This window comes from Oryx dammah, unplaced genomic scaffold (genome assembly GCF_014754425.2).
Source record: "Oryx dammah isolate SB20612 unplaced genomic scaffold, SCBI_Odam_1.1 HiC_scaffold_4, whole genome shotgun sequence".
NCBI lineage: Eukaryota > Metazoa > Chordata > Mammalia > Artiodactyla > Bovidae > Oryx > Oryx dammah.
This window is the reverse complement of record NW_024070188.1, coordinates 55,815,410-55,830,214: the sequence shown is the minus strand read 5'-3', so window position 1 is coordinate 55,830,214 and position 14,805 is coordinate 55,815,410. Positions and strand designations below refer to the sequence as shown.

The window sequence follows — 14,805 nt, the reverse complement described above, 5'->3', positions numbered from 1 at the left end:
CACATATGCATACTTTTTATGGAATGTTTTCAGCCACTTAATGATATAGCACACCTTGAACAGAACAACCCAAGAAGTTTCTAAGTGCGAATGCCACTTTTGTTCCCGCTTCCAATACGATCATCACAGTGAGGAACTGCTTAACATTCTTAATCTCAACCCCTGTGATTAGGTTTTTAATTTTTGGCTGCACCCTGTGATGTGTGGTACCTTAGCCCCCCAACAAGGGATCAAATATACATCGCCTCCATTGAAAGGCAAAGTCTTAACCACTTAGCCAGGAAACTCCCTCAACCCTATTTTTAATAAATGACCTCAAACATCATGCTCCAAAAGAAAAACTTCCTAATGGTTTCCCAGTGCCCTGAGAATAAAGCTTACTTCCCCTCCCCAATGTGCTTCCTCGGTGGCTCAGTGGTAAAGAATCCGCCTGAAATGCAGGAGCTGCAGGAGACATGGGTTCAGTCCCTGAGTCGGGAAGATCTCCTGGAGAAGGGCATGGCAGCCAACTCCAGTATTCTTGCCTGGAGAATCCACGGACAGAGGAACCTGGTGGGCTACAGTCCATAAGGTCACAAAAAGTTGGACACCACCAGACATGACTGAAGCGACTTAGCATGCATGCACACACCTCTCCCCAGTATGCAAGACTGGTCTTAATTCAAATGTGTCAAACACAGAGCAGTCTTTCCTACCCTTCAATCTACAAAAACCCAGGCACTCTATTCATTAGATTCCTTACTTTCCTCACAATCACTTTCTACTCACTGAAGCAGACCTGTCTTTCCCACTTAGATGTACACTCCACCACAACCTTTGTTTTGATGCCTACCATACCCCCAGTTACCAGCATGTAACATTTACTGAATCAATTATTAATTAATGAACTTCCTACAGAGCTTGGGTACTTTGGGTACTACTTTATGCAAGCTATGAGAACTTTTATATGTCTCATCAGAAAGCAACCAATACATGTTTAGGTCATGATTTCCTCCCTGTTTTTCTACATTACCATGTATAAGATGACCTCACATTTGACAAAATGGGTCATAAATATGATTCAACAGCACTGCTAAACAAATCTCACTAAATAATGATTTGGTGAACAAATGAATGAAAACAATTTTGCCCAAAATTATTGACTGAGATCCACAAAAGAAAATGGAATCATAACACTTTAACAAATTTCTCCTCCAACTTTTAGAAGAAAACCAGAAGTATTTTTATTGTACTTGTAAATTATTTCTGCAGCAAAATAGCAGTTGTGGAAAAAACTGAAATTGGAACTCAAAAACCACCTCAAACTGACTGCCATGGTAAGTTCAAGAGTACCCTTATAGTCTGAAGCAATGTTTTGGACAACAAAACACCCCATGGAGGTTTGAGTAAACTCCAAGTTCCTCCTTCTTATGGAATAAAGCAAGGGTTATCACTCTGAAAATGAGATACTTTGATATGGTTGGCTAGTCTTTGGGAAAGGGAGTAAACCCAGAAGGTTCAAAATTCAGGATCTTTGCTTGACTTGTTTGGGGGGGGATCAGTGACTAAGAGGGCAGAGGGCTTTGGGGAGGGGGTATCTCTCAGGTATCCACATGTTACATTAGGGCACAGCCGACCTCACATTGTACCCACCAGCACAACCTGCTCCTGGGTCGCCTGCTCAGAGAACAGCGTGAATGAAATAGACACAGACCCATGCTCCCGGGGTGACAGCCCCTTTCAACAGTGTAGGTACCACAAGAACAATGATCCCAAATGTTCCAGGAGTCTAGGAGTCCAAGCACCCAACCGCCAAACTACAGAGACAGAGTTGGCAGAGGATTTGGGCCCGAAAAGCGGGGCCTTTGTCCACCATCACCTTCACTAGGAGGTGCTCCACACAAAGGTCGGAAGAGTGCCCTTACAAGATGTGCCTGCCTGTCACTGGCTTTAAGAAATCATTCACAAACTAATGTTCTCTCTGTCACGGGCGCCTATATGGATATTCAGGACCACTTTGTGAACAATTTTTTTAAAATGGAGTGACTCATCGCAACATCTGACCAATCAGCATTCTAAAAGAGAGGTCTTGGTAACAAAGGAACAAAATCAGCAATTGGCAAAACTGCTATTCACTTAAGACAAAAATAAATAACCCCTCATGCAGACAGGTAAGAGGGGATTTCTGTGCACTGGCAATCACAAGTTCACCTACTCTGAAAATTGGTTTGTCAGTAAGTACCAAAGGTCTTAGAGTATTCTTACTCTTTGACCCTGGAATTACCCTCCCATGGATCTTCCTTAAAGAAATAATCTGAAATATGAACAAAGATTTCATCAAAATGTCAGTTATAATACCAGATATTTGGAAACAGCCTAAAGGTCCAATTTTAAGGGAATAGTTAATAAATTATGGTAAATCATGTAATCAAATATTATACAACATTAATAAAGCTTTCCGAGAAGCTGGAAAATATTTAGGACATAAGGTTAAGCAAACAGAGCGCATTTAACTATGGAAAAACCTCATTAAAAATAAAGAGGAAGAAAAATGCCAAAATGTTATGGGTACTTTTGGGTCATGGGATTATAGGCAAACTTTCTCCCTGATTTTTAAAAATACATAATGTATTTTCCAAAGTTTTCATTGGAAGCATGTATAATTTTATGATTAGAAATAATAACATCCTTCAGAAATGCTGAGTAACCCTGCTGCTGCTGCTAAGTTGCTTCAGTCGTGTCCAACTCTGTGCGACCCCATAGATGGCAGCCCACCAGGCTCCCCTACCCCTGGGATTCTCCAGGCAAGAACACTGGAGTGGGTTGCCATTTCCTTCTCCAGTGCATGAAAGTGAAAAGTGAAAGTGAAATCGCTCAGTTGTGTCTGACTCTTCGTGACCCCATGGACTGCACCCTACCAGGCTCCTCCATCCATGGGATTTTCCAGGCAAGAGCACTGGAGTGGGTTGCCATTGCCTTCTCCCTGTTAAGGCTTAGATATGGTCAATTACATCCTCTAACCCCATTGAAGGCACACACACACACACACACAAGCTGCTAAGTGGTCATACCAGTAGAATACAGATCTTTGACCCATTGGGATCATACCAATGTTAGATTGGTTAGGGCTACCTCTAATTTCTTAACATGTCTGATCTTAAATTCATGGATATCCCAGGTTACACCTTCGTATCCATCCCTGTAGATCTGAAGCCCATAGATTAGTGCCACAAATCCACTGAGTTACATACCAATAACTCTCTCTAAGGGTAATAACATGCATAGTTCATAAAGCACCCAGCCTTGTCTCATAATTACCAGGTTGATCATTTTCAGTATGATTTAACAGTTCCTGACATAGAGGAGCCTTTAAACCTAAATGACCATAGCCTGGTGTTAACCATGTAGATCCTCTCCATAATTGTGGGAGTTTTCCTTTTAATAAGTAACCCTACTGTATCACAAATGCTTGCACATGTATGTTCTCATTCTTTCACTGAGCTGATCTGATACTTGGTTTGCCAAGTGAGCCAAAAATGTGTGCCTCTTCTATGCCAAGATCAGCTTAGAGAGAGGATGGAGAATCTTTGAATTCATACCGCATTTCAACCCAAAGATGCTGATTCTCAAAACTGCAAACATGCCTCAGCAGTTGCCAACCTATTCAGCACCTCTGTGATTAGCTCACTGTTTGCAGAAGAGCCTGCTTTTTCTCAGCATCACTTTCATCCCCAAAGCCCCTGTTATTCTTTACCTATTCTCATATCTCTACCAGTTTTATTTCCATGCATCATAATCACTGATTCACATGTGGTTTTCTCATTAGATTATGAGATTCTTGAGATCCTTGTTATCTTGACATCCCTGGAATCTTACAGGGTACCTAGTAAACAGTGAGAACTTAATAAATGCTGTTAGCAGTAAATACAATTTTACAGAATAGGAAGAAAATCACCTCAATAACCCCCCAAAGAAGTAGTCACTAACAGGCTCCTATTGTAGATGGATATCTTGGTCAGTGCATAAAATCAGATACACTGTGGAATGTAATTTCCAGTTTACGAAAGAGCACAAAAGTAGCACAGGCATCTGGGAGCTGGCCCTGGGGCTCTCTTGTTGGATGGAAATGATTTCACAGAGCATCAATACCAGATAAGGCCACTCTGTGACCGTGATGGATCAGGACAAAAAGAAGAGCACTGTGGTACCCTATCTGAACACAAAAACACAAATATCCAACCCCCTAAATGATCAGTAGTCCCCTAATCTGACTAATGAATGTTTGCTGCGTCATTGCCAATTATAGTGTTAGCCTCTCTAGTCTTGCTCCTTCTAGATAAGACTTATTAAGATACAAACTCATAAGATTATTTCTGCTTCAATGCAGAGCAAAGTCCTATTTCTTTAAACCCTCTTCCAAATCACTTACAAGACCAAATCCTACAATCACTCATTTCTAACATTTACTGCAACGCTCCATGTTTTCCTGTAGTGTACATTTTCCCTCACTGTAACAAGTAGCAAACATAACCCATTCAACTACAAGTCATTTCCCAGTGGTCTCTGGCTGCAGGATATTGATAAGTTCCTGGTCATGCTACCTTGGGCTTTCCAGGTGGCTCAGTGGTAAAGAATCCACCTGCCAAACAGGAGACGTGCGTTCAATCCCTGGGTCAGAAAGATCCTCTGGAGAAGGAAATGACAACTCGCTCCAGTATTCTTGTCTGGGGAATCCCATAGACAGAGGAACCTGGTGGGCTACAGTCCGTGGGGGTCGCAAAAGAGTCACATACAACTTAGTGACTTAACAGCAGCAGCAGCATGCTACCTGAAAACCCCTTCTGTCACATACTCATCAGAACTTTCCTCCTCTAGGAAGCCTCCCCTGATCTGTCTTCCAGGCTCAGACAGTTCCATTCTTTTTAGTTTCCATAACATTTATGTTCAACTGCTCCTAATAAGTTTGTACTTCATAGTACTGGCTAGCACTGTGATCTTGATCACTGTCTGAAAGATCCCATCAACTCTAAAATCATACTATTCTATTGTGCTGCTTTAACATTTTAAACATGATTGTCTTACCTCTCCAAATGAGCTATGGAGTCTCAAAAATATGTCTCAAGTATTTCTTCTCATGTACCTTCTCATTCCCCTTCTTCTTACCATATGTATACACAGTTTACTGCACACGGCAAACACCTACATCCAGTCAAATTTACATAGTGACCAATTTGACCTTGAATTTGTTGGGAAATGATATATCACTCATATTTCATCAGTAAATAACTGTAAATATTTCATCATTTAGAGCATCTTCAAGATGGACATTAATAGCTGGAGTGTATTCTACATTCTTGCGACACTGAGTATGTGCTAATGCTCTTCCTCTATGTATCTATTTTTTATTTATCATATTTCTGGGAAAAGTACCTGCATGTCTAAAGGTAAATTCAGGCCATGGCAGCTGGCAAAGGTCTCTTCTCTTCAACTGAAATCAGTAACTAAAATTAAGCCCTCCAAACATCTGACTTGCTGACGTATCTATCCTGCGTAATGATAGAGATCCTGCACTGAGGGGAAAAATCTACTAGGTTATTGAGTTTTCTGCCAAAGCCAGATACAGTCCTGGTGGACAACTCTGTTCAGATGACCTGCTCTCAGCTCCCATTCAAATGTCTGAATGTTCAACTCACAATCTCCCTTTCCAATCATATGCCTTTGCTGACTTCCCCAAGTCTATGGCCCAGACTTGAAATTGACCTTGCCCTGCCGGAACCAGGATGACTCCCTGAAGACTCAGGATGAGGTTGAGATTCAGATAGATTTCGGTTTCCATGACAGCTCCTTCAACTTCCAGTCTGGCTCCAGGAGCTTAGGCAAGTAATTTAACCTCTCTAAGCCTTCATTTCCTGGCTCAACAACCAAAAAAAAAAAAGCCACAATACCTCTCCTCCCAGCACTCTAATGAAGATTTGATGAGATTATGTATAGAAGGCACATGGCAGATGGTCTACAAATGTTAGCTCTTTTTTCCCCAATGGTGCCTGACAACCAATAGAACTCCGTCTCCCTCTAAGGAGCCGCCCATGCTGTATTTGTGTTGACTTCCATCACGAAGGATATTTAAACCGAGGCAGATGGCAGAGTTCCTGGCCTCAGATCAACAATCAGGCTCTAGTTGTTCTATTGATCTGCCCACCTGTTCAACTTCCTGAGCTGTTCCTACCCACGTTCCTCGCTGCACCCGAACCCCAAGCCAGGAATCTATGCCTGTGCCCTTCTTACTCAGGCACTACTGAACCCCAATACTCTCCTCTTCACCCCAATAGCCTCCATTCCATCCCCTCTGTCTGACCTGTATTCCTAGCAATCTGGATGCCCATCGGATGGTCCAGTTTGGCACTCATCCTTCAACTTGGCCTGATGTACTGGATTTTTATCTTGACTTTGAAGACAGTGTTGCATAGTTTAAGGACAGGCTTTTGTTTCAGATTGCCAGGGTTTGAGTCCATTTAATGACCATATAACCCTGACCAAGTCATTTACTTCCCTTACTTTCTGTTTTCTCACCTTAGAGGGCTTTTATGAGTAATGGATGTAAAGCATGTAAGATGGGGCCTGGCACACTAGGTATGCCTTTGATAAATGTCAGTGCTACACATATAAAGGCTTTGCCCCTAGGATATGTGGTGGCTACAGGACGCCTCTTGATACAGCCCATTTGCTAGGAACAAATGTACAACACACAGCCACTTCACCTACTGACCCAGCCTACCTTCTGGTCTTCTCCCTCCTGATTTGTTTTATCCTTCCAATGCTTCTGTCAACACAAAGGCTCCTTAGTCCTCATCAGACCTTCATAAAGTTGCTCACACAAGCCAATATTTTAGCTTGGGACCAATCATCTTAGGCCTCCTAAGTGATAACCCTAATCTCTGCCCACTGCCTCCTCTCTGCCCAGTTCCCACAATCTCAACAAACCTGTTTAAACAATAGTTCTATGTTCATCACTTTACTTCCTTGTTCAAACTGTCACTGTGTCACTAGATCTTGTAATGCCCAAAGTAGGGGGTCTCCAATCTCATGATCCCAGGATGACCAAGGCTTTTGAAAATAAAATCCTTAGGCTGAAAATAGGGCACAAAGGTGTTTCCTAAAAGCACATGGACATGGATAAATGGTGCGTTCCTCACTCCATAATCCTCTGGATCCTATTACCAAAGTCTAGACACGGAAAGAACTATGTCATCTCCTGACTTTACCTTGGCTGGGAGAAAGGTCCCATTTCTGGAATTTGCATGGCCTTGGGCATCTGAGTTGCCTCTACACACAAAGTTCACATCATTGTCCAGGAAGCTATCCCCAAAAAGGAGGGAGCAATCCTCCCCAGTAATAGAGATGCTGCTTTTGATGGGCAGCCTCATAAGTTTGGGGGATCTATATGATCTTGACAGAACTGTCTGTCGTGGTGCCCCTCCCAGTCCTTTGCCCCACCCCACCACCAGCACCACATACAGACAGGGTTGGGCACTCCATCCAGTCCAAGACTATTTCAGCAGAACTCTTGGTTGGACATGGAGACTGAGTCAATGACCACCAAGCACAGCCAATCAGAGGCCTTTTAGAAGACTTCCATAAATGGGACCTGGAAGAGACAGGTCTTCTCTTCTTATGGATCAAAAGCCCAGGAATGCCGGTTTGGAACTACCAGTGCTCACCTTTCTCAGCATGAGGAACACATGGAAAGGGGCCTCAGAATGAAGCTGATTCAGAAGAGAAGCTGAGAAGCAGGGAGAGAGAGAGGGTGTGTGTTCCCGCCATGAGGCTCTGTGTTCCAGCCACGACTAAAGCAAAGTTCACCTTTGGACTTTCCAGTCACATGAGCCAATAAATATACTTTGGTTTTTTTTTCTTTTGCTTAACACAGTTAAATGTAGGTTCCTCGTGTGCATAACCAGATGAATCCTGATAACTCTCTTCTGCAGGAACACAGGGTAAAGGGGAGGGGACTTGACCCCCGTTAGTGTACTTAATGTCTGGAGCGGAGTGACAAGGACACTGTAGAAAGGAACTTACATGTCCACATCTTCACACTTTGTTCACACTCCATGAATTTTGTGTAATTTCATGTCTGGTGACAAAATTTCCAAAGAATAACTTGCTACTGGAACATATTCCATTGATTAATAGTACAATGGCCCAAGAATGCCCATCTTTATATGAGAATTTTCTTTTTCCAATTGCACTCAAAGTTTTTGGAAGAGTCTTATCCATACGGCAACCCACTCCAGTATTCTTGCCTGGAGAATCCCATGGACGGAGGAGCTTGGTGGGCTACAGTCCACAGGTCGCAAAGAGTCGGACATGACTGAGCGACTTCACTTTCACTATCCATGACTATAATACTCAAATCACCAGAATTCCTGCTGGGGATGGGGAGCGGAATGAGATGAGGAGGAAGCCCTGAATAGGAGTAATCAAACGAAAGATTAACAATCAGAATTTCAGATGTTTCAGGTCTTAATATTACAACTGGAGATTCTTAGCTTCCAGTATGGGCTTCCCCAGTGGCTCAACAGTAAAGAATCTGCTCGCAATGTGGGAGATGTGGATTCGATCCTTGGGCGGGGCAAATCCCCTGGAGAAACACACTCCAGTATTCTTGCCTGGTGAATTCCATGGCCAGAGGAGCCTGGCAGGCTACAGTTCATGGGATCACAAAGAATCAGACACAATTGAAGCAACTTAGCATGCATACATCTTCCAGAATATAACCTAAACTTTTCCTCATACATTTGAAACTCTGCTAAAATCTGATGCCACCCTTATCTCTGTCTCCTATTTACACACGGTTTCCAAAGTGTGTTCTAGCTTCTCTTGTCTCTACAGATCCTGCAAAAAAGCAATGGAGCATATTGGCACAAACATGCTCTATGAAATTAGTCCTGGTTTCATCACCTTTCTACTTGAATAACCTCTTGGAAATGTAAAGAAAATCAACTGCCATTATTTGTGAAAATTCATTGAAAACCATCAAGGACTAAGTGAATGTTGCTAATTCATTATTTTGTTATGTATTTGAACTTGTAGAATCAGTGATGGGCCAGATGTCCGGTCTCCTTGACCTCCTACTATCATGGGCATTACTCTTTCCCAGTCTCCAGTGCAATCTCCAGCCTGTCTTCCCCCAACCCAAACTCTGCTCACCACACCACCCCCACCACATCTTGACTTCTCTTCATCATGCAGCATTCTACAAAGAGGATGAAAAGATCACAGTCCAAAGTCCTTGGTCTGCCAACGAGAGCAGAGAGACCGAAAAGCCTAGAAAGGTATCCAAGGCCACAGAACCAGTATCTCAGCCAGGATAACAACTTGGGTTTTCCAGCTCCCATTCAATGCCCTTGGAAATCCCAGACCCCTGATGCTCAAGGGCCATTGCAGATGCTCACTGATCTGACACATTTCTCAGTCCCCTCCCTGCCAGCCTGCAAACTCCCAGGAGGAGAGGCTAATCTGCCACCAATCAGCAAACCTAGCACCATGACAAGGGTTCGTGGATGTTTTCTAAGTGGTTGGACACATATCAGATCTTAGCAGACAAAGCATATCTTAAATCCTGAAACAAATACCCTTGACAAAACTGCAAATCATATATCCCTTAATAAAATGAACGGTCCATCTTACTGCAGACACATTTTTTCCATCTCTACACAAGTTCTTTTCCCAAACGTGCTTTGTTTGACTGAGCTCCTCATGCTGTCTCTCATTTAGCGAAAGTAACATGAAATGAAATTTGTTTTAGAATTGCCTCCTCTTTTAGACTATACATTCTATATGATAAGTAATAGGTATTACCATGAAGACTTAATTTTATCATCTACCAATTTTGTTGAAGAAACATAAAAAAGTGACATCTGTTCTTATCTTTGTTCTTATCTTTGTTCTTATCTATTTTCTTAAATTTCTGTCCCTTTATGCTGAGATTTATCATGGGAATAAGAAAATTTAAATAAACGGTTTGAATCCTCTCCCCCTATATGCTAGTAGTTATCTTTGTCCAATGAGCTGTTGTCAAAATGCTGAAGCTACAAAAGTTCAAGTATAGCAATCTAACTCTTGGAATGTTCAAAAGCGTCACTAGTAATTCCTCTAAATTTGAATAAAAAGAGCAGCCATCACACTTTACAGTGACCTTTCCTGAAGAATCCCTTCCAGAAAGCCTTTGGATATTACATGTATTTCCCTGAACCTGACTCAGAAGCAACAGGTTAAATCTGTCTGTATCAGCTGCCTGCAAACCGCATACAGATGCTCCCCACACAACTCTCTTTCACTGAAAGCTTCCCCAGCCTAGGATACAAAGCTAATTATAACCAAGGTTACAAATTATAGTTAAATCATCTCACAATAATGAGCTCTATAGTAAGACTTCATCAGAGAAAAATCATTCCTAACACTTCAGAAGATACATTTTAAGAGTTAAAAAAAAATCTCAAACATTTATTTACTTAAGAGAAACACTGTTTTCTGTTAAGAACAACTCCTTCACTTAAGCTGTCTGAGAAGCATGAAACTAAAGTGTTTCATCCTTTAGTGGATGCCTCGGTATAGGGAAAAAGTAGTGGAAAAATTAAGGTTTGAGAAGTTTTGAAGTTCAGCCTACTTTTCACAAAATGGTGATATAGTCCAGTATTGGTGGCCAAATAACAAACTGAAGGTCATTTTACATGTTTCTGTAAAGCAAGACATGACAAGCCAGCAAAGTTAATAGCTTTCACAGAGTGTTAATATTTGCTCATAATAGAACTTGGTTTGACAGCAAAACCGAAAGAGTTCAATATTCTTACTGACAAACAAGAACAGTTGTCAATTCTTGAAATGCTTTCTGTGTCCACAAGTACTTTTGAAGGTCTTAAAAAAAAAAAAAGGTAATAAACACTTAGGTCCAACATACATAGTCCAATACCAGGCTAAGGTGTACTTGATCTGACTTCAGTGAGTAAATTACATATGTGGGAAGCATCTGACTTTCTGGCATTGCCTATGCCTGGTACTGAATAATGAATTATTCTGATTATATACACCATTCACACACACAGACACATACTTTTCAGTGGAGAACTAGTGGCAGTAAATACCCACAGAGAGCCTGTACCTACAAAATGTGAAATGCTGGCTTGGGCAATTAATTAAAGCAAAAGAATGATTAATGGAGCAAATCTTGCAAACGCTCAGCCCTTTCTCTTAAGGACAGATTATATACGGAGAAGAATAGCGCTGAATTTGGCAAATAATTGTTTCGCCTCTCCATTTTGTCTATGAAGATCCTACCACATACAGATTTTGCTTCAGGAAACCTTGACCACACTTTGCTCTTGCCAGGGACTACTATAAATTAACACTGTGGACATCTTTACAGAGAATGCCGACTCTGGAACGGAGACAAAGGAGGGTGTAGCTTGGAGAAACCCAGCCAGGCGCTCCAAGGCTCCGGGGTCCTGGGAGGCTGCCCTACACCGCTCCTCTTGCGCTCCGGGGACCGGGGAGTCCAGAACTGATGGCGGGTTTGGTTTATTCTCCAAACTTCAGGAGACAGTGTTTATCCTAACTCTGGGGGCCGAGGTGGGGCGGGGAGGGAGAGGGTGGTGAAGCAGCGCCCCGTTTCAACCGCACCGATTGCCCACCCACCTCCCCATCCCTGGCAGCATTCTTTCCTTCCTCCCTCACCTGTCCCGAACGCGGGGCCTCGGGGGTCCAGTCGCCTCTCACGGCTGTCACTCCAGGAGCGGGTGGGACGTCGGGCGCCTCCCCAGCAGAGCGCAGGAGGCAGCGGGGTTGGGGGCGTCAGCAGAAACCTCCGCAGCCTTGGGCAGCCGCGGTCTCCCTCCCCATCCCGGCGGGGCTCGGGCAGCGGACGCGGCGCGGCCACCGCGGGCGGATGAGTCAGGCGAGGGGGCGGGCGGCGAGGACTGCCGGAGGGCCGAAGTGGGTGGGGGCGGCGGCCTCTGGGCTGGGGGCGCGCCTCTGGCTGTGCCCGCCGCAGGTCGCCCGGCCGCCGGCCGCAGCCATAGGGCTCACGGAGTCCGAGCGCTCCTGCCCTCGGTGGTCACCCGGCGCCGTGCGCCGGGCAGCGGACAGGGACTCTCCGCCGCGCAAGACAAAAGACTCACGGGGGCTGAGAAGAGAAAAGTTTTCAGCAGCGCTCAGATCCCTACCGAACAGATCCCCACCGAACCCCACGCTCCAGTCGCAGAAAGAGGAGTCTGGGGGCGGCGCGTAGGGTGCAGGCGGGCTTCCAGGAGCGTGGCCACGCGATCGCGACCCGGGTACGAGCGAGTCTCCCGCTGCCCACGACCGGTAGGAACTCCCCAGGCCCTGCCGCCCCGACTCTCGCCGCCAGCCTCCTCCTTGAGGATGCAAACAAAATCCAATCCCGCTCCCCCGGACTCCCAGCCCCCAGGAGGCGTACCCTGGCCTCAAAGTTGCGCTTGCAGCGCAGGGTTCACCGCAGACAAAACCTGTCGTTGGGAACAAAATACCCACTTTCTGGGGCTCTTCTCCCTGCTGGAAGCCCAGAGGGTGGAAAAGGACACACCCACCAGTCGGGCGCGCCTCTCCCTGGAACCCCAGGATTCGGAGCCGGGGTCCCACCAGCCCCTGGACCAGTGGGGAAGCCCGGGCGGATTCCGGGTATTCCTGGAGCCGACGCTGCAGGACTCTCGCTCCACGCCCCTCGGACTCTCTCTTATCAGACGCTGCCTAAGCTGGTCGGGGTCCCCCTGGCGGGCTGCGCGGGCGCTGCGCGAGCGGAACCAGACCCGGTGTCTGCTATCAACACGGCCCTGGAGCGCCCACCCAATCTAGCACCGAAAAGAGCCCCGAGAGAATGGCCCGATATGAGGGTCATGGGTAGGGCGGACGAGGGCGAACCGGATCTTTGAGAGCTTCGGTGAGCAGTGCTTAGATTCAACTCTAAACGTCACAGCCAAGGAGGAATATGGGTTAATCTTCCTTACCCTCAAACATCCAGTAAATGGGGACTGTCCCTGATTCACAGAGAAGGTTATCTGACGTGTGCGTATGTGTGTGTGTGTGTGTGTGCACGCCCGCGCTCAGTCGTCCAACTCTTTGTGATCCCCATAGACTGTAGCCCACCAGGCTAGGTGGAATTTTCCAGGCAAGAATACTGACTTGGGTTGCCATTTCCTCCTGCAGAGGATCTTCTGATTCAGGGATCATACCTTGGTCTCCGTGTCGTCTGCATTGGCAGGCGGATTCTTTACCACTCTGCCACCTGGGAAGCTGCTAAAGGTTATACTAGGTACCTCCTATTTGGCAGAGACTGAATTCGTGATTGTATATATGCAGGTCAATTCAGTAAATAAAGTTTTATGTAAAACTCGGGATTACCAGATAGTCCACCCACGACCCTGCCATGTACAGAGCATACAATCTCCCAGCTCTGGGTATAGGGTGTACCTGTGGGTCTCCTGAATATATTTAAGCTGATGACTGGAAGACAAGTATGGCATTCTAGTGCAGTGAATTTGTGTCTTTCAATGTGCAGTCTGCTGATTTCATTTTCAACAAAAATTTGTTTCTGGATGTGGGAAATGTACGAGAAAGAGCAGAGAATTCCATGCAAAACTTTAACATTAAAAAAAGAATCTTGGATATCAGATTTGGCAATGAGGAGAGACTGCTGTAGAAATGGATTTCTTTGGTACACTCTTCCTGTCTTGACTAGAAGAATTGGGAGATTTGACACTTTTAGTAAAAATTTCACAATCAAAATGTTAAAAACAAAACTAAACACTAAAGGGGTTGGAAGTTGGAAGGGGTAGAGAAATGAGTCACCCCTGTAAACCATCTGTAAGTTTTATTTTTGCTCCACCTGTCTCTATACTCTTTAATCCACAGCCACCTGGTCAACTTGCTTAGGTGTTCTCACACATTTGTGCAGGCATGCCATTAAAGGGCTGTGATTCCAAGGGGCCTTCCTTTTAGTTGTAACCTCTTCAATTCATAACAAAGTATCTTGAAACCACATTTTTCTGTAGAGCTCCTGAGAGATATTTCCTAATTATGTTTGCTAGTGGCTTCCTAGGAAATGAAGAATGGGCACAAGTGATCAAGATCATCAAACATGACATCCTAAGACAAGTAGTGGCGCATTTAAAATGGTCATCTAACCATTTTACACTCTGAAAGACTGAACCTGCCTCAAAGATGAGGCCTTGAAAGAGGCATAAGCACATTCTTTTGGTCATAAATACTGATGATTCATTTTTGAACTTAGATTTCAGTGGTTCAACTTAAACTACATAAGATCACCAAAGGAGAATTATTTACATTTCCATTTAAAAGAATTACTATTAGTCCAAGAAAAAAACAAGGATAAAATATTCTATAGAGGATTGCTTGTAATTCAGTAGACCAAGCAACTTCCAAGATAAATTCTTGGCATTCTCATAAATTCTTCCTTGGCATTGAGTGCCCAAGACAAACTCAGGTAAATTATTTAATCTCTACTAATGGGCAGTATCTCTTCATGTGGAAAAAGAGCAGTCAAAATACCGTGCCTGTAATGGGTTTTTAATTTAGCTCCATATCCTCCTTTGAAGTAATGGATGTCACCTCTCACCATCAAGCTGCACTGCACTTCATACATAATATTTTTTGCAGTGTCCTTCTGAGATGTGTCAATTTCCACCAGAACAAGCCCATCTTACAAGAATGTGTAGTGGGAGCAAAACATTCATTATAATTCTTCAACTAATTCTTCAAAACATTCACTATAATTCAAATTCAAAAATACTATTG

The 14,805-nt window shown here is 44.2% G+C and overlaps 1 protein-coding gene across 2 annotated transcripts in view; it reads right to left on the bottom strand.

Annotated features, from left to right (window-relative positions):
- The window catches only part of TMEM200A (transmembrane protein 200A), an 88,702-nt gene extending 76,003 nt beyond the window's left edge, over window positions 1-12,699 (bottom strand). The window contains exon 1 of one of the 2 annotated variants that reach the window (XM_040239204.1): window positions 12,452-12,699. The gene's annotated coding sequence lies outside the window, so the exon portion shown is untranslated. Of the gene's footprint in view, window positions 1-11,709; window positions 11,842-12,451 lie in introns of those variants that run through there. The other variant, XM_040239203.1, reaches the window with a different exon arrangement.
- Window positions 12,700-14,805: the final 2,106 nt, after the last annotated feature.